Source organism: Cryptomeria japonica, chromosome 4 (genome assembly GCF_030272615.1).
Source record: "Cryptomeria japonica chromosome 4, Sugi_1.0, whole genome shotgun sequence".
Classification (NCBI taxonomy): domain Eukaryota; kingdom Viridiplantae; phylum Streptophyta; class Pinopsida; order Cupressales; family Cupressaceae; genus Cryptomeria; species Cryptomeria japonica.
Window position 1 is genome coordinate 180,059,717 of NC_081408.1, and position 23,747 is coordinate 180,083,463.

A 23,747-nucleotide genomic window follows, 5' to 3' on the forward strand; every position below is an offset into this window, starting at 1 on the left:
CATCCAACCAGTAACAATTGGGTTACAACATACTGGTAGAATAGGTCACATCACGACCTTAAATCAAAAGATCTATCTTCTAAGCATAGTCTATCTATCTGATAGTCCTTTCTTCTCTACTTGATTGATTCCTCCCGATTCTAAATCATGATTACAAATATATATATATATATATATATATATATATATATATATATATATATATATATATATATATATATATATATATATATATATATATATATATATATATTGATCGATCCAAAGGATCTGTCGGCCCAAAAAGGATCAAATCCCGAAGAACTAATGTGCAAAATGAACAAGGTCGGCCTCCACCAAGAGATTCCTCCAAAAAATACAAAGGATGAAACGTAGAAGGTCATCCACATGCCAAGAAACATCGAGATGAATGTCCAAGGCTCTGAAAGCTTCAGAATGGGCTCTAGTAGATCACTAGGATAGGTCTCAGGCAACCGGTAATAGAGGAAAAACTAATAACAAGAAACTATCAAGGAAACCAGTAGTGATATCTTGCTGAAAAGTGATCCAAATGAGATGTGGTTTGAAAGAAAGAAAGATGATAAAGTCTTCAAGTAGAATCCAACTACATAGGAACCGATGAGCCAAAACCAGGACACGCAGAAAGGAAAACTGAAACTATAGACAAAAAACAAAACATAAAAGAAAATGTTTTTGGTTGATGCCAGATTGTTGTGAACCAGGGATGCTCCTGCATCAAACATCCAGGGTTAATAAAAAGTGAGCCTCTCACTTTGCTGGGGTCAAAGAGAAACCAAGGCAGTCTACCTCTGTCTAAGAAATCCAAGATGAATCTTCCACTGGCCTATTCTTCCATTTCACAAGATATTCTTTGTACTAACTACTTGGGGTAACATGCCCAATCCTACTATCCAAAATCTCTCCAATCTGATATGGTTCCTTCTTGGGGAAATTGTTTTTCCAAATCTGCAATACACTCCTCACTGAATTCTGGTACATGGTACTCGTGAAGATCTAGAAAGTTGAATATAGGTGAAATACTTAGACTATCTGATAGCTCCACCTCATATGCATTTCCAGAACTGAACTTTCTCAAGATCTTATAGGGTCCAAACTTCTTCATCTGCAACTTATTATAAGTCTCAATTGGGAATCTCTCTTTTCTCAAATATACTATCACTTCATCACCAACTTCAAATTCCTTATGTCTCCTCTTCTCATCTTCCTTCTAATTGTTGTTTAACCCAAATGTGTAATGTTGCCATGTGATCTACAAATTCTTCTACTTCTGAACTCTTCCGGTCTTCACTATTGATGTCTTTCAATTCTTCTATTCCTTTAGGATGCACTTTGGTAACAATCTCAAAAGGTTTTTTTCCAATACTTCTATTCACTGAATTGTTATAAGAAAACTCTACTTGTGCAAGGATCAAATCCGAGCTTCCAGTTTTATCTCCCACTAAACATCTCAACAAGTTTCCCAAACTCTGGTTAACTACTTATGTCTATCCATGAATCTATGGATGCAAAGTAGAACTAAACTTCAAATATATCTTCATCTTGTGCCAAAGTGTTCTCCAAAAATATCCAACAAACTTAGTGTCTTTGTCTAAAACTATGCTCTTAGGTAATCCATGCAATCTTACCACTTCCTTGAAAAATAGGTCTGCTATATGCAATGCATCTAATGTCTTCTTGTAAGGTATGAAATGAGCCATCTTTGAAAATCTATCCACTACCACAAATATAGAATCATTCACTCTCGATGTCTTAGGTAAGCCAAGTACAAAATCCATAATTGTATCCTCCCAAGGTCTTACCGATACTGTCAAAGGTTTATACAATCCCACATTCTGACTAGTACCTTTTGCAACTTGACAAACTCTACAACTCTGCACATATATCTTAACATCCTTATCAATCTGGGGCCAAAAGTACTACTCACTCATCAATGCAACTATTTTATCAATGCCAAAGTGTCCAGCTAAACCTCCACTATTCTTCTCTTTTGTTAGGTTCTCTCTCATGGAACTTTTAGGTATGCACAACTAAACTCCCTTAAATAACATCCCATCCTGAATGAAGTAATCCAACCATTTGCTCTTATCAACCATAACCGGTTCTCTACATGCTTTCCAAGGTTCTGCGAAATCTGGGTCTTTGTCATACAAGGTCTTCAAATCTTCAAAACCTAATACTGTCACTCTCATCTCAGTCAACAAATTCCTTCTCCTACTTAATGCATCAACAACTTTCTTAGATTTCCCACTTCCATGTTTCAACACAAAGGTGTAACTCTGCAAGAACTCTACCCATCTCATATGTCTCTGATTCAACTTACTCTGACTGTTCAAATATTGCAAAGCTTGATGATCTATATACAACACATACTCCTTAGGCAACAAGTAATCTCTCCATTTCTTCAAGGCTTGAATTATGGCATAAAATTCCTGATCATATACTAAATATCTCTTCTGGGCATCATTCAATTTCTCACTGAAATATGCTATTTCTCTCCCTTCTTGACTCAAAATTGCTCCTATTGTTGTTCCACTTGCATCACAATCCACTTGAAATACCTTATTGAAATTCGATAAAGCCAACGTAGGCTACTTAGTCACTTTCTATTTCAACAACTCAAAACTTTTTTTTTCTCCAGTGGAACACTTGAATTCCTTCCTATCTCCCCTCATGGTCTCGGTCATAGGATTACAAACTGAACTAAAATTTCTAATAAACTTCTGGTAAAAACTAGCCAATCCATGAAATGATCTTACCTCTCCAATGCTTTCTGGTGTAGGCCACTCAACAATGGCTTTCACTTTCTCAAGATCCATCTTCAAACCATCCTCAGATATCACAAAGCCCAAATAGACTAGCTCATCCTTCATGAAAGTGTACTTCTTGATATTGATTAGTAACTTTTCTTCTCTCAACCTCTGCAAAACTTGTCTTAACTGCAACAAATGCTCCTCTTTTGTTTTACTAAAAATCAAAATATCATCCAAGTACACAATAACAAACTTACCCAAGAATTTCTTCATGACCTCATTCATCAGCCTCATGAAAGTACTTGTTGCATTCGTCAATCCAAAAGGCATCACCAGCCATTCATATAATCCTTCATTTTTCTTAAATATTGTCTTCCATTCATCACTTCTCTGATCCTGATCTAATGATATCCACTCTTCAAATATATCTTTGTAAAGTACTTTGCTCCACTCAAATAATCCATTATGTCTTTCATCCTAAGCAAGGGAAATTGGTATTTCACTTTGATCTTGTTTATTACTCTTGAATCATTACACATCCTCCATTTTCCATTCTTCTTAGGTACTAATATTGATAGTACTGCACAAGGGCTCAGACTTTCCCAGATCAAACCTTTATCCAATATCTCCTGCACTTGTCTATTCAGTTCTTCATTCTCTATCGGTGTTAACAAGTGTGTAGCTTTGTTAGGCAAGCTAGCTCTGGGAACTAAGTCCATGCAATGACTAATACTTCTAACATGTGGCAATCCATTAGGTACATTATCTGAAATGATGTCCTCATATTCTGCCAGCAAATCTCTCATCTTTGTCGAGTCTTCTCCTTTCAGGTCTGGTCTCTCAGTCTTTTTAGGAATTAAGGCAAAATACACATTCTCATGTCTTAGTCCACCCATGAACTACCTTCCATCTATTAGACAGATTCTAGTATTTGTACAAACTTCATTCTTCAAAGTTTCCTCCAAAGGCAACAAGGTTTTCTTCATCCCATTGGCCACAATAGTGTATGTATTCTTCCTCCCATCATGTATTGCCTGTCTATCAAACTACCAAGGTCTTCCCAACAAAAGATGACAAATGTCCATAGACATAATATCATACAAAATTTCATCATGATAATTCCCAATTTTCAATTTTACTAAACATTGTTCACTTACTAATAACTTATGTTCATCCTGAATCCATGCTATTTGGTAAGGCTTAGGGTGTTTCAATCTCTCCAATTTCAACTTATTCACCATCTCTTCTGAAACAAGATTATCTGAACTACCACTATAAATAACAAATTTACAACACTTACCAGATACCTTACATCTGGTCTTGAACAAGTTCCTCCTCTACAAGGGTACTTTATCTCCTCTGGTATGACACAAAGCCCTCCTCTTCATCAACAACTCTCCATCTTCTATTTTATTGTCTGAGCCAATGGGGTTCTCCTCCACCACTGTCGCTTTTTTGGTATCCTCTGACTTCTTACATTCAAATGCTCGGTGTCCTTCTCCTCCACATTTAAAATAGGTTCCTCTAAATGTCCTTTGTCTTGTCTTCCAAAGTTCTCATTTTGCTAACCATCTGGTTCTCTCCTCTGGTAAAAATTTCTATCATCCTTCCAGTATGAATTACCTTCCTTGCTCACTTCCTTATCCTTGTTCTAGTTCCTCTTCCTCTGGTGTATCCTCTTCCTCCTTGAAATCTTCCACCTCTACCTCTCTATCTCTGCTCATGCCTTTTGTTCAATTTCTCTTCAGCCTTTATTGCATACTAGTAAACCTCTTCAACACTCTGTAATTTGATCATACTAATTTCATCTTGTATAGACATCTGCAATCCATTCAAATATCTTTCAATTTGTTCAATCTCATAATCAACCTATCTGGATCTGATGTTCAACTTGAAAAATGATTCGATGTACTCCTTCACACTAAATTCCTTTTGTCTCAGATTTTACAACTTTCAGAACAAATCTAATTGATAATTTGATGGGACAAACTTTGATTTTAACTTAGCAATCATCCTATCCCATGTCTTAATCTTTTCTTTACCTCTTCTTTGCCTATCAATATTCAAGTGTTCCCACCAAAGATATGCATGACCCTTCAACCTGGTGCAGGCATACCTCACCTTCCTCTCTTCTATAGTGTTTTCAAAGTCAAAATAATTCTCCATCTCCGAGGTCCAATCCATCAATTCATCTAAATCTAACTTCCCATCATATTCCGATGGGGTAAAATGAGGTTTAGTGTTTTCCCTACTCAAAACCCTTAAAAACCTTTCCTCCTCCGGATCAACTGTCGATAGGTTCACTTGTTCTGTCGAGGCTTCTTCTCCTTCATCTTTGCTCACATCCTCATGTTAGCCTCTTCTCTGGGCAGTCTCCATGACTTCTAACCGGGTTGCTATTCCTTGCAACACCTCTATTACATCAGGGTTTGCATTCCCACTAGCTCCACCATTCCTAGTTCCTCTTTGCGCCATTGATCCACACTAGTCCTCTACAATTTTAGGTAGGATCCATAATCTACCACCCTACAACAAGATTCAAGACACACAACCACTAGAATGAACTTTTCTCTAATACCACTTGGTGCAGTCACCGACGAGGAGGGACCTCAAGGAGATCAGTCCAAACTAGTCAAGAAGAGTAAGCACAACGAAAACACATAGATATGATGGAGGCAATGCATAACAGATAGTTTTATTGCATGAAAGTTAATTACATCCAACCGATAACAACTGGGTTACAACATACCGGCACACAGGCCTGGTAGAATATGTCACATCGGGACCTTGAATCAAAAGATCTATCTTCTAAGCACAGTCTATCTATCTAATACTCCTTTCTTCTTTGTTTGATTGATTCCTCCCCAATTCTAAAGCATGAATAAAAATATATATATCGATCCAAAGGATCTCATCAGCCCAAAAAGGATCAAAGCTCGAAGAACAAGACCTAACGTGCAAAATGAAAAAGGTCAGCCTCCACCAAGAGATTCCTGTGGAAAATCCAAAGGATGAAATGTAGAAGGTCGACCACATGCCAATAAACATCGAGATCAATGTCCAAGGATCTGCAAGATTCAGAATAGATAATGATAGATCACTAGAATAGGTCTCAGGCAACCGGTAACAGAGGAACAATTGGTAACAAGAAACTATCAAGGAAACCAGTAGCGATATCTTGTCAGAAAGTGATCCAAATGAGATGTGGTTTGAAAGAAAGAAAGATGATCAAGTCTTCAAGTAGAATCCAAATCCATAGGAACTGGTGAGCCAAAACTGAGACAAACAGAAAGGAAAATTGAAACTATAGACAAAAAACAAAACATAAAAAAAAAAAGTTTTTGGTTGATGCGAGATTGTTGTGAATCGGGGAGGCTCCTGCATCAAATCTTCTATTCTGGTATAACACTGATTCACCCTCCCTCTTAGTGTTATTGGTTCCCAACAAAAAAAATTTGGATAGGCTTTCTCCAAAATCTCTAGATAAGTGTCCCAAGTGGATTTGAATGTGTCGGAAATAGATAAAAGTCCATTGAGCATGTGAGCATAGGAATCTTTCTCCTTAATCTCTACTGGTGTGGTCTTACCATCCATATCAATGCATTCCTTCTTATGTACACTCAATGAGTCCAATTAGGGACTTACCAATCCTCTGAGCCCTTTAGCTCTCCTTATAATTTTGTCTTTATCCCTTTCAAGAGCTAAAACTTGAGCTTCTAATACCAAAATTTGTCCACCAATAGATGTAGTCAAAGAATTGGAGCCATAAAAATAATTGACTATACCTACAATTTTCTCTTGAGAATCCTTAATCCCTTTATCTATATCTGCAGTAAGTAATCTTGTGTTATAGCATAATCTGTATATATTAGTGCATTACCAATCAACTTTAGTTTATCAATAATCTCTTCAATCATCTGATCAAAAAGTATCTCTCTTAGATTGTGTGAGCCTCTCCAATGCCTATCAGTTAGATATTTGTTGTAAAGATTGAAAATCCTTAGAAATGTGCTCTATTATTATTTTGAGCTTGCTAGATAGGCTTGCTCCTTTGTCAAAATAGAACTCTAGGACAAGTCTATGCAAAATTGGGATTGATTGATCAATAATTTCTTTGTCCACAGATCCTTCCTTCATCATCTTTTGAGCAGCCATCATCATGAGATTAGTAGAACTCATCTCAGTTATACTCTTCTGCTCTACTAGTGAGGTGTCAATTGACAACAATGATGTGCTCGTTACCGGTTCCCTGTCAGATTCCTCTCCCTTCTCCTCTAATGGTTTAATAACTTTAATAACTTCCTCTTCTACACCAGTGGCTTCGCCACTTGGGGTAGTATCAGTTACTATCGGTTCCACATGAACTATATCCTCAAACTCTACATTCTGTGTATCTGTCGGTATATGTACATTATCTACTGATATCTCCTCTATGATTTGTACATTAGATTCTACCAGGGGCTCTACATCCAACGCCTTATTATCTTTCAAAATTGTAGGTGAAGTACCCACTGTACCTTTGCCTTTCCCTTCAACCAAAATGTCAATAGTGTTTATCTTAGCTTTTGATGAAGTGAAGAAACCAGGGTTTTCAGCAAAGAATTAAACCCATGCCTTGTGAGTTTCAGTGATTATTTAATTAACCCTACCTAACATAAGACTAACTATCTTGTGCTTGCTTCAAAAAATTGTTCTGTCTACAACTTCAAGTGTCATATCCAACTCATTTGGAGTAATGGATCCACAAGTAGTCAATAAATCTTGAATATTTATGCACTTGTCCTCTTCCATAGTTGATAATCTCTTAGCATCTAGATTGTCATACAGTTGTGATGATATTTGCTTCTCAACTTCTAACAAATCTTTCTTAAATATATGTAGAGATAATAAAATTGCTTCCTCGTTTTTTCTCTACTCATCATTATCTAAGTGCTCATAATAAAATTATACATTTTTCAACATACCATCCTTAGTGATTGCATCTACCAATTTTGCACAAGTATTGGGTGGGATTATAGATGCATTGCCAGTAACAATTGCAAGGTCTATATCATCTATCTTCTTTCTTTCAATACTGGATGGAGCATAAGGTGTTTCCTTTGGAGCTCTTTTCTTTGTCGATACCTTTATTGTGACCTTCCTTACTGATTGCTTCCTCCTTAGACTCTTCACCTTTCTTCCTCAATACCCTCTTCAATGCTAAAGGTGTGTCATCTTCAGTTCCAGAGTCTGATGGAATAGGCTCAATGAATATTTTAGGTTCTTTTCCTCTTCCTTCCTTTATTCGAAACAATGTCCATTAATGCCTTGATGTCCTGATATACCTGTTCAACAAATTTGTTGGCCTTGCCTTGTTGTTTCTCCCTCTTCTTATTGTTGAATTCAGTTTGAACCTCTTGCTTCTTCTATTTTGCAGTACCAAAAGACTTGTCATTCTCATCAATAGGAGCATCAATCAACATCCTGGCATAAGCATCTAGAATCTTAGCATCAACCTCATATCCCATCTCTTCTATCAATATCATCTAGGGTTTAACTGCTTCCATTAAGGTTACATATTTTTTAACCATAAAGCAGATCTCAGTTGAGTATTTCTCAACAATGTGCTTAGGAACCCTCTCTCTAGATTTCATTGCCTTTTGAAATGCCTTGAAGTAACCCTAGACCTTGTCATGTTGCTGAATACCAAAGGAAGCAATAGATTGCTTCAGTTGCCTGCCTACCAGGATATCAAATGCCCATTGTCTCTTCTCAAAACTGGGAGTTTCATTAATGAAAAATAGCATCAAGCAGACAATAAGATTCCCATACCAGAATGTCCCCTTTTTCTCCTTTGATCTTCCCAAAGTTAATTAACAACTCATCTAACATCCATCCACATAGATCTATCTTCTCATTTTCCCTCATAATCTTATGCGCTACATATATGCAGGAGCTAGAAATAGAATTGATTGAGTTACCTTGTACCTAATGATCATGCTACCAAATCTAAAATATTTGTCAGTAATGGTGCTGACCCTCATCAATCCCTGGTCCGAAGTTGTGTCAGTGAGTTTGTTAACCTGATCATTAGAAATATTTTTCTTCAGACACTGACCAATGTGCGACAAACTAGTGATGGCCTTAATGGCCTCCTTCATGATCTTATAAGGTCTTTCCAACCAAATCAACTCTCCATGAACTCTTCTCAATACATATCTGACATCTCATCTTCGAATTTAGGGATATCCTGAATGCTAGTAAACCCTAGATCCTTAATATGCTTATACTCAGGCTTGATCTTTCTAGAGTCTCCCATCAATTCGCTCATATACATTCTCTTGATGTCATGAGTACCCAGATCATCAACGTGGCATTGAATGTATGCTTTGACATCTTCCGCATAAACAACTCCTTCTGGAACACAATAAAATACGCCAACTGAATCATTCAAGGTGGTAATATATGGACATTTCTTGAAAATTGGCCTGGGATGGTCCTTAACCTTGACAATAGTTGGATTTGCAATAAAAGTAGGTGTAGAGGATGATCTTTCTTCCATGATGAAAGATGATTGTGATAAGTACCTAAGAAATGGTTTCCAGTGAAACCCTAGATAGCTTTTCCGATCGCTGGTGGAATCGCTGATGGAGATATTTGATCAAATTGGATTTCCTTAGACTCTCTCTATATCGCTCTTAATCACTCTTAATGCGAGGTGGTAAAAAATGAAATGGATTCAACATTTTACCCTTTAAGAAACCCTAATCCATCATTGATATGAATGACTTCTGTTGAAACATACCGGATCTCAATTGAACATCTCCATATCGGATTAACTATTTCTAATGTTTGAAACATCTTCCAGATCTCCTTCTTGGGACTTATGCAATATTTTTATGAATTTTTCATACCCCTAAGGCATTTGCCTCAATTATCAGATGTGCTTCTTATCGGTGTAGGAGCAACCTCCTCTGTCGGCTGAGTAACCGAAGCATTCCCATCTGCTGATTGATCATCTTACTTCTTGACGCATCTCTTGGTATGATCTTGCTGGATTTCATTGACCTTTTCTTTCCCTTTATCATTTGATCCATCATTGTTAACTAGTGGATTTTTCTTGTCGCATGCATAACATGTAACATTATTCTTTTGAATTGCTTTGGTATAACGGGTATAATTGCTTGACTTGCACTGATTAGCCATATGTCCAAATTTTCCACATGCATGATATTTTACATTCATTCTGCAATCTTTTGTCTTATGACTATTCTTATTGCACTTAGAACATTGACTCGGAGTAGAATTATAGTTCTGATTTTCTCTATTTCTACATTGCCTAGCCATGTGACCAAATTTATTACAAACAAAGCATCTACCATTAAATTTGTAAGCATTAAGCTGCCTTACCAGTGCCTTATGGTTTTGATCTTCATTTGTAGTACCGAAGCTTTGACCTTGTTCAAATCTAAGTCCACTGGAATCTCCATTCTATATTTGTCTTTTCAATAATTCATCAAGTTGTATTGAACTAACCTTGAATTTTTCCTTATACTCACTTGCAATAGCTAGATCATCTCTTAGGATTATCATTTGTCTTTCAAGTTCTTGTTCAGTTCTTTGGGATTGCACTAATTCAGTTCTCAACATATCATTTTCATGAACCAACTGGATGCATTCTTCAGATCTATCTTTCTGGGATCTCCAAAGGTTTTCTTCATTCATCTTCTGGTCTTCAATCTCCTTTGAAATCCTCATAGTTAGGGCTTGCATTTTATTCCTCATGACCATATTCTCCTAACTTAGCTTCTAACATCTTTTATTAAGGGCATATTTCTCTTCATTATCCTGATTTTGTAGTAGTTCCTTTCTCATAGCTTGAACAGATGATAGCCTCTCCTATAGGATAGAATGAATTCCTTGGTAGAATTCAATTCATCTTGTAACTTCAAGTTCTTCATCCTTTCAACATCATAATCTTCAAGTGCTACCTCAGGTTGCTTCTCCATACTCATATCCATGGATTCTGGATTCAAGATCTCCCTCAAGTTGTTAGACTTCCTCTGAGACACAAGGCTCTGATACCAATTATTGGAATCCAAGAACACTAAGAGGGGGGGCTGAATCAGTGTTCTACCAGAATGTTCAATTTTAACCTTATTAAAACATATAGTCACCAACCAGTAAACCGATACATATATAATTGAAAGAAGTAAAGCAATCAATAAGCTAATCACACAAATGAATACCATAACACAGAGAATTATACATGGAAAACCTCAAAGAGGAAAAACCACGATGGGATTTGTGACCCACAATATCAATCCACTGACCATATGAAAAGATATTACATAATATTGGGGGTTGCACATGCAAGAAGGCTTACAGCCTAGAGAACACTGCTCAACACAAAGAAGTCTCATTGACTACAATCACTTTGAATAAGAGAACATAATACTGAACTCATTAATTTAATGCATTTTCTATGCCTGAAGAGTTCTAGTACAAGCTCTGACTGTTCCAAATCTCTAACATTAAACCCTTACCAAAATAACCTTCATAGTAATGATCCACAATTACAATAATTTCCATCATATCCTAACATATCTCCTCATTCTTTTTTTTATTCCAAAATGATATAATCAACTGACCTATATACCCTTACAATCTTTCATAACTCATGTCGGCTTACATAGATAATTACAAAATGATTATACATGTCAGCTCAATTACATATATACATAAATATCAAAATCAATTTTTGATTACTGGATCTCCTAATGATGTCGGCCTCCAATTCTGATACCCTATTTGTAAGTCATGTTGGACTTCAATACCGGTGTCGGTGCCGGTGAAATGTTTTCCGGTGAACAACCAAACCAAAGAATGAAGCCAGAACATGTTGCCATCAATAATAACATATAAAACCAATCAAATGAGTGTCAATTGCCAATAAGATATTCTATTCTTCATCTAATAGATTTAATTTTATTATTATTGGCATTGAGTACTTCACTAAATGGGTGGAAGCCAACCCTCTCACCTTCATCATTAGAATCCAAATTTATAGGTTCATCCTACACCATATTCTTTATAGATACATTATTCCTTCTACAATAATTATTGAAAATGGTATACCTTTGAAAAACAAGTATGTTCATGATCTTTGAAAAATATTCTACATTCAACACCATTAGTCTACTCCATACTACCCCCAAGGGAATAGTATCAATGATGACTAGTATCAAGTTGCACATTTGAGTTACTTGGAACTTTTGGATGAATGGCACCTCAATGCCTATAATAGTCTCCAATCATACTATAATAGGCTTAGAATAAGATATAATATGAAGATCTAACCCCATCAATTCCAAGTGGGTGACCTTGTACGGAAGTAAAATCAAAGGCATCAATAAGACTATGAGAAGAAACAAAAATTTGAGCATGTGGATAGGTCCTTATGTCATAACAAATAAAAATGGTCCATGAACATATTAGTTATATAATGTAGAATAAGAACATTTGGATGAACATCTCAATATTTTCCATCTTAATAGGTTGTATGCCTAAATCACTTGAGTATATCTTGATTTTTAAAAATTAGAAAAATACTTTTTTTTTTTTTGAAAAAACCAAAAACAAAATTGTAAAAAAAAATAAATCATCCTATGGCTAAAACCACCCCTAATGGAACCTTGGATAACTGTATGTTGCGAAAAAAGTGGAAACATGTACTATGTGTAGTGGTAGTTCTATTATCCTACTTATCTTCATCTAACTTTTGTGTCCTCCACAACATTCTTGTAAATAATGTTACAACCATCTACCCTTTCCCATTTCTATCTAATAATCTCCTATCTATTTATCCTTGTATATCTACATCCGATCAATTGATGAGTTGGATTAATATTTCAATTATTGAGCTTCATCCATTTATTCTTGGACATGTCTTAAAAATCCTACAATGGAGTCATATTCAAAACATTTCTTGATTCTGGCTTAAACATGAACATCGTCTTTTGTAAATAGTGTACATCATGTAAATCGAGTTATGTACATATTTTTAGCTACATTATCCTCTAGGGTTTTTTATACATATGTGTCCTTAGGTCTCATCTTGGGTGTTAGTCATCATGTGTCATCAAGACTATGTGCCTACCTATTTGGTTATTCAACAAAATATACTTGCCCCATTAAGGTTCTAGATGTCCCACTTGTCTCTTTTCATAGGTATCTTAGTTTAGTATCCATCTTTAATCTTATTAGGATGCATCCTTATATCAGGCTACATCAACCACATCTATCAATATTCCTTATGGAAGAAGTAACTTTAGATTCTCATTATTTATTTGGTTCTTTTGAATATTTGTTTATCTTTTTCTTGAGCATTTTAGTTTTACCTACTCATGGTGTGTTGTGAATGGTAAAACTAGGGGTATGGTCTTTATTTTCATGTGTTATATTCTCTTGATTTTCCTCATGTTGTTCCTACATAGATCTTGGTAGTCTCATGTTAAGTTGGGGCATTTATTTTGTTTGTGATTTTATAGCATCATGCCAACCAAATTATTAAATCTTGTGAGATGTTGGAATAAACCTTTTATTTATTGAGTTAATCCTATGCATTTAATATGAGGTCACCTCGGTTCCATATACATTGGTGTGTAGTATCACATACTTAAAAAAATTAAGTGCTCACTACATGGTAGTTATCATATGGCACTCAAACTCCCCCTTCCATCTATCATGCATATTTTTAATACATCCATCCTATATTTCCATCACCCATCTACCTATCCATCTTTTTTCCACATCCCAACTTAATTATTTATCCCATGTGTACTTTCATCCTTCCCAATCTTGCTTCTTCTATCACCGCATCCTTTTCTTGATCTCAATCTAGTTTTCTTCCTTTCATCTTCCCTTACATTAATCCTTATCGTTGCATTATCATCTCATTTCATCTTATACAATATATACTTGTTAGTTTATACACTGCATCATGATCATCAAACACATACATTATACATCCATACTACATCTACCAAACATTGTGCATGCATCATCTCATCCATTTTAAGAACAAACATGTTCTGTTGAACTCGCATGTGCTCCTTGTTGGCAAATGCACACTCCAATGAGAAATTGTAGGTGATTGAAGGTTTTGTCATTGATGGCAACCTTGCAATCATATGATACTAGCAAGACAAATATACCAGCACTGGCACCAACAAACTCTACACCGGCATTCAGGACACCGACAGTGAAAGGGAGGATACCGCCACCTTGGCCGACGTTAATTTTCTTTAAAATGTATTTTGTAATTAATTGTAAAATCATTGTAAGCTGACATGGCAAGTTGTAATATGAATCATATATGTATGAGAGCATTGTAATCATTTTGTAAGAAGGTGAAAGGCGAAATTATGCAGACCTAATATTTGAATTATTGGTTAAGGGTTTATGTATGTAGCAGAGCTTAAACTGGTACTGGATCTGGCATAGTAGATGCTAATCTAAAGTAGTACAAGACTTTGTATTAATATAATCCATTTTTGTAAGTCAGTGTGACTTCTTTTATAATTGAGCAGTGAGCTCTAGGCACTTGGCCTTCCTGCATGTGCAAGCCCCTATTGTAAGAGTAATATTCCCTTATTGGCTAGTAAGTGAATATTAAGGGTCACAAATCCCACCGAGGTTTTTCCCACACCAGGTTTCCTCGTTAAAATACTATGTTATGGTGTGCTTCTCATGTGGTTGTTGTTATTATTGCTTACTGCATTATTTCTGGTTTACCGGTACACAGTTTTTATATGTTTTCATGTTTTAAGTCAAGTAAATTTATATACTGGTTAGATACTGATTCACCCCCCCCCCCCTCTTAGTATCTTTGGGAATCCTAACAATTGGTATCAGAGCCTGGTCCTCTATTTTCAAAAGCCTAACAACTTGAGGAAGATCTTGTCATCGGTAGAGATAGAAAACTTGAGAAAATAATTAGAAACAACTCTTGCAGACTATGATGCAGAAAAGGTGAAGAATATCAAACTTGAAGATGATCTAAAGGTTGCTCAAGATATTATTCAAGCACTTTAAGAAAATTTTACTATTGCAAGGAACAAGAGAAGATAACTTTGTGAAAAAATGCAGAATGAGGAAAATGAAAAGGAAACTCTTAATGATCTGGTGAACAAGCTAAGACAAGAAATCAGTACAACAAAGAATGAGATGCAAGATATGACTATGAGATTTTGTAAAGAAATTGAAGATAGAAAGAAGAATGAAGAAAACTTGGTTAGAAGACTTAATGATGCTGGAAATGAAAACACAAGACTCAGTCATGAGAATGATGTGCTAAAGACATATCTAATTCACTTGGAACATGACAAAACTGAACTCATGAGACAAAAAAACTTCTTGGAAAATGAATTGGCTACTACAAATCATCACAAGGAGAAATTTAAGAAAAGTTCAGAAGAACTTGGTGACATGCTGAAGAATCAGAAACCTAACGGTGATACAAATGGCCTTGGCTTTGAAATTGGTGAAAGCTCCAGTACTGCAAACAATCATGATCATAACAAACCGGTAAGACAACCTACTACTTACAAATTTAATGGCAAATGCTTTAACTATAACAAGTATGGTCATAGAGAAAATCAGTGTAGATCTAGAAATTATTAGAACACTAATACACCCACCGGTCAATGTTCCAAATGCAACAAAGTTGGTCATAATTCAGAAAATTGTAGAATGAATGTGAGATGTTATGTTTGTGGAAGATTTGGGCACTTATCTAATCAATGCAGAACACATACCGGCATAGGATATGGGAAAGCTATTAAGAAGAACAATGTGACTTGTTATTCTTGTAACAAGATTGGACATATTGCTAAATTTTGTAGAAGCAAGTCCTCACCAGTAAATAACAAAGGTCTGAGTTTGAAAGGTAAAGAAAAAGTTGAAGAGGTAAAGCAAGAATTCTCAAAACATTGGATCAGAAAGTCAGATCAGAATATTAATGGGAATACTCCTCCACTGAAAGAATAGAGTAACACTCCACCAGTAGGATAATCTTCATCTAACTAAAGAAAATACTTTTGGGGGTTTAGCATCAAAATGAAAAACATGCTATTATTCCTTCAGTTGATGGTAAGAAGTTGAAATTACTTCTATACTGGTAGATGAGTTAAGTTGTGACTTAACCGGCAAGCATTAAATGTGGTAGTTGGTGAAAATAACATTATAAAGCAAGTGTTTTGGCTCCTTTTTCATTCACCAAGCATTCAAATCATTGAGAGCGTGAAAATTTCCCGAGAAAAGGCATTCTAAGTGAAGAAGTGAAGCAATCCATCAATCCTTAAGGAAAATTGAGGTATTTATAGCTATGGCATCTTCATCCACTCCTGAATTTATTGCAAACCCTACTGTTGTTGAAATTGTTAAGCGACCTAGACCTGTATTTCAGGTAGTTCCTGAAATCAAAAAGAAAGATGATAGCATAGGTGCATTTTCTCAAATCCCTAAAGGAGTAGTATATGTTGAAGACCCTAGGATGTATATACATTGTCATATTGAGGAATTAGGTGATGATGAGATTAAGAACATGTTTAAAACTATGATTTGTAATGAATCTAGAAATGTAAAACCTAAACATAAGATAGTAGAAACCTTAGGTTTCACTAAAATTCTTAGTATCCCAGATTTTCCCAAGGATATCATAAGGATTGTGTTAAGCAGAGTACATGGTGAATTTTTCTGGTTAGACTCTATTCATAAAATCATAAAAGAAGCAGTAAAAGTTGTAAAAGGGTTACCCTCCACTAGTAATAGATGGGACAAAACAAAGAAGGTCTCAAATGACACAGTGATAAACCTTACTGGTGCAATATTTGATAAGAGATCTCTAAGGGTAAACGATGTGAAAGATATAAATGTCAGATTTATCAGTATGATCTTAGGTTATAAGGTTACACATGCAAATAGGTTAAACTCAGTTTCTAGCCTGTGTATCAAGAGTTCCTATGATATGATCAATGATAATGAAAGGATAGACATATGTGAATGGCTTAAAGATGAGTTGATAGACAATTTGGGAAAGATCAAAAGAGATAAGAAAGGAACATTCAGATTTGGAAACTTGTTTGTCTGATGTTGTACATAACCAAACAAGTACCCAGTATTGGTGCTAGAGATTTTGGTTTTGACATACCAGTAGTAAAACAACTATTAGATCTATTAAACAATATCGTAGAAAACAGGGAGAAAAACCTAAATGAGTATTTTCAAGCATTGAAGGCTCGAATGAAGACTAGAGTAAGATTGTCACAAGCTATTGTGGATAAGTATCAAAAGGAAATCTATTTTGTGATCAAGAAAGATGAAATTTGGATGGAATCAGTTGTCCCTCGAACTATTTGGGTAACTGAAATGGGCTATGAAATAGATGACAACATCATAGAAACATATGCAAAAGCCCTCCTTGAAGCTCCAAAGGAACCGAAAGAGGAAGTTTTTGGAAATGCTGAAACAATAGAAAGTGGAATTCCATCAAGAAAAAGGGTTAAGAAGGTTGAAGCAACCATAAGGAAAGGAATCCCACAGGCAAAGGCAATCAGGGAAGATGTTCTGAGACAAACTGGTATAAGTGAAAGTGAGTTGGAAGCACCTCAACCGGAAACTCATCTTTCACCGATTGGAACTTCTTCTAAAAGTGATATACATGTTGTATTTAAAAGGGTTGAAAGAAAAAGAAAACCCTCACAGGCACCCTCTCCTACACCTAAAAGAACAAGACAAAAGCAACAGGCAGTAAGGCCTCCGGTGAAGAAGATGACTCCTAAGAAAAAGCTGAAACAAACTATTGCTCCTATAGACAAACTTCTTAGTGAAATCATAGAGGATGGTAAGCTGAATAACATCAATAAAATATACAATAAACTATCAGTTGATGATAAGGAAAGTATAGAGAATAGTGTAATTTTACACTTAGATATATACAAGAAATTCTTAATGGAAATTGTTGATGAAATTCCAAATGACTTGTATAGGAGATTAGAAGCTAGAAGATTAGCTATTGTTGAATTGGATAAAAAGATTAAGATTGAAAAATTACTGGCAATACATCCAGTTAACTCACCTGATGAAATAGACAAATTAATTAATGAGGCTAACCGGACAGCATTTTCTACCGCTCACTAGCATGTAGCATTAATGGCAGGAAGAGTAAAGGAAGTTTCTGAGGAAACTGTTGATGCATGGGATATTTTCTTTGTGGAGAAAGAAAAATAGGAAGAATTACTTAGACCTAAGCCTATCAAAGTATATCAAAAGGACAGAGATAAAGGGAAAGGTGAGGTAGGTGGACCACCAAGCCTGAAAATAACTGACACTATGCCCCCACCTCTTTCAGATACTCCATCGGTAGACACTACTGAAAATCAACCGGCCACTTAGATTTTGGAGACTCTGGTAGAAGATACAAATCCTGAATCAGAAATTTTGTATACAGTAAATGTAGACACTCAAGAAGTTAATGTTGTGGTTGATAGAGAAACCACTAAGGATAAGGAGAAAGATGTGACTACTCTGTCACCAATTGCACAGATTGAGACAAACACAAAAAAAATAGCATTGGTAGAGCAACCGGTAGATAGAACCTTCTAAAGAACTAGCCAAGAAAAGTTCAAAGGTACAAACCGACATTACATCTGAGAAACCAGCAATTGTAAACTCAGAGAAACTTTCTGAGACATAGTTAGAGAAACCAAAACCGGTTCATGTTGAAGCACAGGTACAAACAGAGACAGTGCCACCAACCCAAACTGAAAAGCATAAACCTTTGTTTGTAGAAATACAAACACAAACAAACCTACTAGAGGTCAAATCAAGCAAGGTAATAACAACAACCATTAGCATGGCTATTATAAAGACTGTTGGACAAACATCTAGTATACCTATGACAGAATTTAGACCTACTAATGTAACAGAGGTTCTGTTAGATTCAATAAAGAAGATCACAAAATGCAATGCACAAGCCTATAAGGCTATTGATGATACAATACCAATTCTTAAATTGATAGAACCAAAGTGCAATGTTGAGAATAAAGATTCTTTAGGTCAACTAGACACATTATCTAAGTTCATCACCAGCAACCTATTGACTATTGATAAAATAAATGAGGATACATTTAAGGAAAGACTAATAAAAGAAAAAGAGAAATTCTTTGAGGATATTGTAAAGAAGAACAAGGAAGAAATGGACACCCTTTTACCAAAACTTGGAGAAATAATCTATGACTTCAAGAAATTGTACAGGGACACTTGCAAAATGAATGTATTAATAGAGGATCTTGACAAGGCAATCAACAAAGCACAAGAAAAGATAAATAATATTGCTAACAATCTGATTGGAACATCAGATTCATTTTTGGAATTAAAGAAGAAGATTGTAGAATAGGAAGAGAAAATCAAGAAACTAGAAAATGACAAAAAGGGAATAAAGGATAAGGCAAAGGACTTGAAATGTAGACTTAGTCCAAGACTAGAGTATCTTATTTCCTTGAGAAAAGAAATATCTGAAGCTCTGGTTCTCAGACTGAACACACTGGAAGAGAAAATGCACATACTCACCGGTACAATGCAGAGAGCACAAGAGGCAATAAAAGATAGCAAAACTTTCAGTAATGGCATAAATTTAGTTTTGACAGATATCTTTCAGATTGTAACCCACCAGTTACAAGAATCCAGGCAAGATTCCACTAACGACGAATGACAACTTTTGTCATTGATGTCAAAGGGGGAGTAGTGGGATGAGAAAAATGGTCAGAAGAAAGGACATTATCTACTCAGGGGGAGCATACAGTTTTGGTAAGACAATTTTGGCAAACTATTTTTGGATATCATTTTGGACACTTTTTTATTTTTCTCATGAGTGTTGCCATCAATGCCAAAGGGGGAGATTGTTGGAAAATGCACGCTCCAATGAGAAATTGTAGGTGATTGAAGGTTCTATCATTGATGGCAACCTTACAATCATATGATACTAGCAAGACAAATATACCGACACCAACACGGATAGACTCTACACTAGCATATAGGACACCGGCAGTGAAAGGAAGGATATTGACACCTTGGCCGACTTCAATTTTGTTTTAAATGTATTTTGTAATTAATTTTAAAATCATTGTAAGTCGACATGGAGAGTTGTAATATGACTCATATATGTATGAGATCATTGTAGATCATTTTGTAAGAAGGTGAAAGGCGAAATTATGCAGACCTAATATGTGAATTATTGGTTAAGGGTTTATGTACGTAGCAGAACTTAAACCGGTACTAGATTTAGCATAGCAAATGCTAATCTAAATCAGTACAAGACTTTGGATTAATATAATCCATTTTTGTAAGTCAGTGTGACTTCTTTTGTAATTGAGCAGCGAGCTCTAGGCACTTGGCCTTCCTGCATGTGCAGGCCCCTATTGTAAGAGTAATATTCTCTTATTGTCCAGTAAGTGAATATTGTGGGTCACAAATCCCACTGAGGTTTTTCCCACACCGGGTTTCCTCATTAAAATACTTTGTTATGGTGTGCTTCTCATGTGGTTGTTGTTATTCTTGCTTATTGCATTATTTATGGTTTACCGGTACACAATTTTAATATGTTTTTCATGTTTTAAGTCAAGTAAATTTATATACCGGTTAGATACTGATTCACCCCCCCCCCCCTCTTAGTATCTTTGGGAATCCTAACACTCCCAAGACGTATCCTCATCCTCACTCTCATCATTTTTCCTCTTACTCACTCCTTTAAATGATTAGGGATTCTTCACTAATGTAACCATCTTCTTCCAAGTACTATAATTTAATATTCTTTGAAATGATGCTACTTTGTAACACCATCTCAAAGAGGAAAAAAATTTAGACACTTAAAATTGACCACATTTGGTCAATTTAACTTTATTTCTATTAATTCTGCATTTATTTATATTTATTAAATAATATTTTATTATTTAATTAATATTATCTATTTTACTCTAATTTTCCTAAGGCCTATCCTAAGGTAAATAATTAATTCTAATTATTTACCTCTATTCCTTATTGTCTTCTTCCAAAAATTAAATAAATAAATTATATTTATTTGATTTACCTTGCTTACATGTCAAATCCTCCATCACTTTTACTTAACCCCTAATCAAACTCCTAATGTCTCCATTATCATTTGCACATTCTTCAGTCTTAATTAAGTGGGGTTGACCCACTTCAAATTCCCACACAGTCTCACCCCTCACACCCATCCTTAAATGTACCCCCTTTTGGAGAACACCCCATGTACTTGGGCACATGGGCCTTGTTTCCCCAAGTACCTAAAAGTGAATTTAATTCCTTTATTCTTCTTCAACAATTGTATTTTTCATAAATGGGAATTTTAAATTCCCATGTGTCCCTTCAAGGTACACATCTTCTTCTCCTCTCACCTCATGGTGTCACTTGGTACCATTCGATGAAGTGAGAGTGTTGGCATTGTGTTGTCATTGATGTCAACTGGTTGCAAGTTGATGTTACAGGTATGCAAGTAAGAGTATTGAAGATTGTTGGCATGTTGATGTCAATGGGTAAGTATGTCAACCGGTAAGCAAGCAAAGAGACAAATTGAAGGACCCACATAAGAAGATGAAAGGATCTGAAGTGTAAACCGCTTTGACAAAATGGTTAATGACTATCACCGGTAAATGATAACATGTCCTTACCGGCATAACAAAGAAGTGCACAATATGAAGGTTAACTGGTTCGTGTATATCGGTAGTATGTTTGGGTAATGACTAGGTTTGAAATGACACAATCAAGTGAGTTGGATGCTGACAGAGATGTCACATGGACTCCAGGTGGCAAACATGCAGTGGTAGGTAAATGGTGCATTGGCGAGGTAGTTGCCAATTAGGTCGATATTAAATGAAGACTATGAAAATCATGGATTGATTGCTGAGGCTTGCAGCCTGAAGCAAATTGAAAGGAAAATATTTTTTAGTTTTATGAATGAAGTATTACATCTGATTGTCTTGTTGATTTGGAGAAGGAAACAACTAGATCATTTATTGTGATCGATAAAATCAAGGCCGATAAACAGGGTCCAGTTTGCTAAATATAGTAAACGTTTATTGGAAGATAAAAAAGGAGAGAGTTTTTTGTTGATCTGTTGCAGGTTGTCGATTCAAGAAGATGAGATCCAATTTGATATGAATCAAGGTTGGTGAAGATAAACCTAGGCACATAAATTTTGAACTTTGTTTTTGGCGGGAAAGCATGTGTATAAATGTGCAGATCAAAGACTTAAGCTATGTGATGAAAAATTTTGATCATTCTAAATGAGAGCTAATAAGTTTGAGTGTTGATATAAAAATATTGAAGTGACTGAGTGTTATAAGATGAACCAACAAGAAAGGTTTAACTGACAAGGTTTAAGGAAATCGGTAAAATGTTACAGAGCATAACAGTTTATCAAACCAGCAAAGATTGGACTAGTAAGGTAGCCATTGAGAGTGAAGGAGAGTAGAGAGAGTGTGAGAGGAGATCTCGCTAGGCACAAGCTGAGTTAAAGAGGATTCAAATTGAGAGAACTGGGATCTAGTAGAGAAGAAGCAGTGTGACAGAAAATAGGTCAATTGACAGAGTGAATAATTTGCAAAGGTTACAAAACTCATTTGTAACAAGGTGCTTATCATTGTATTGATTTTATATCTCATTGTATTTCACTGAGTGAATGCTTAGTGTAGGGGTTGGTGCTCCTTGAGTTGGTTCTTAGAATAGATTAAGGATTGGTTCTCCTTTGGGTAGGTACCCATAAATTATTAGGCGTTGATGCTCATTGGGTTGTTGCCCTAAACATTGTAAAACTATTATTTCATTGTGAGACTAGATTGAAGCAGTAGATCTCCAACAATATTTCTCACTAAGGTTTTTCCCACATTGGGTTTTTCTCATATATCCATTGTTATGTGATGTGCTCTTGTGTGTGATTTCTTGTTAGTGTTTTCATTATTCTACTGGTTGCACACACTGTTTGAAATTATTTATAATCACTGATTCAGCCCCCTCTCAGTGATATCTTGTGTTCAATAATTGGTATCAGAACCTTAGGTTCCCTATTGTTTAAAGATTTCTCTAGCTTTGGTAGATTTTGGTTTAACAACACAGTGACAAGTAATGAATCCTCCTCCTCCAAAGCTTCCATGTTTGATTGTGCCAACTATGCCTTCTAGAGAAGAAGAGTGGAAACCTAACTATCCTCCCTAGGTTTTGATGTTTGGACATCTATAAAGAATGGGTATATTGTCCCTAATGCTCCCCCTACAGATCTGAATGCTAAGGAGTATGAAAACAATGAAAAGGCCAAGCATGCTATTCTTAGTGGGTTGTATGATAATGAGTTGGTTAAGGTTATGTACTACTCATCTGTCAAGGCAACTTGTGATAGGTTAAAGAGATTATTTGAAGGAGATTTCAAGGTCAAGGAGGCTAAAATGCAAACACTGAGAGCTCAGCTTGAAATCTTGAAAATGAAAGATGAAGAAAAGTTACTGATATCTTCACAAAAACTCTACCCACAAACACATTTGAGTATCTAAGACATAAGTTAGGAGTTGTCCAACCAGTTTTCTGCACTTAAATGTGTATGGGGATATGTGGTTTAGGGGGAGTTCACAGGTATACATCTTTTGACTTTTGGACCATATGTTATACACAGGGGGAGATCATATGTTTTTGTTGTAGTACAAGCAGTTATAGGATTGGATGCAAAGATTGGTGTTAATTCTAGAAGTTCTTCTATACGAGGTCAGTATCACACTCAGAGGAAGAGTATGCACCACCGGAAGGTTTAAGATTTTGGGATTTCTCTATTCAATTTTTCTATCTACAAAAGTCACAATTGGCTTGATAGGGAGAGTAACTTCAAAGGGGGAGAACTTGATCATCAGTATCTAGAGTGAAGTTGGTGTT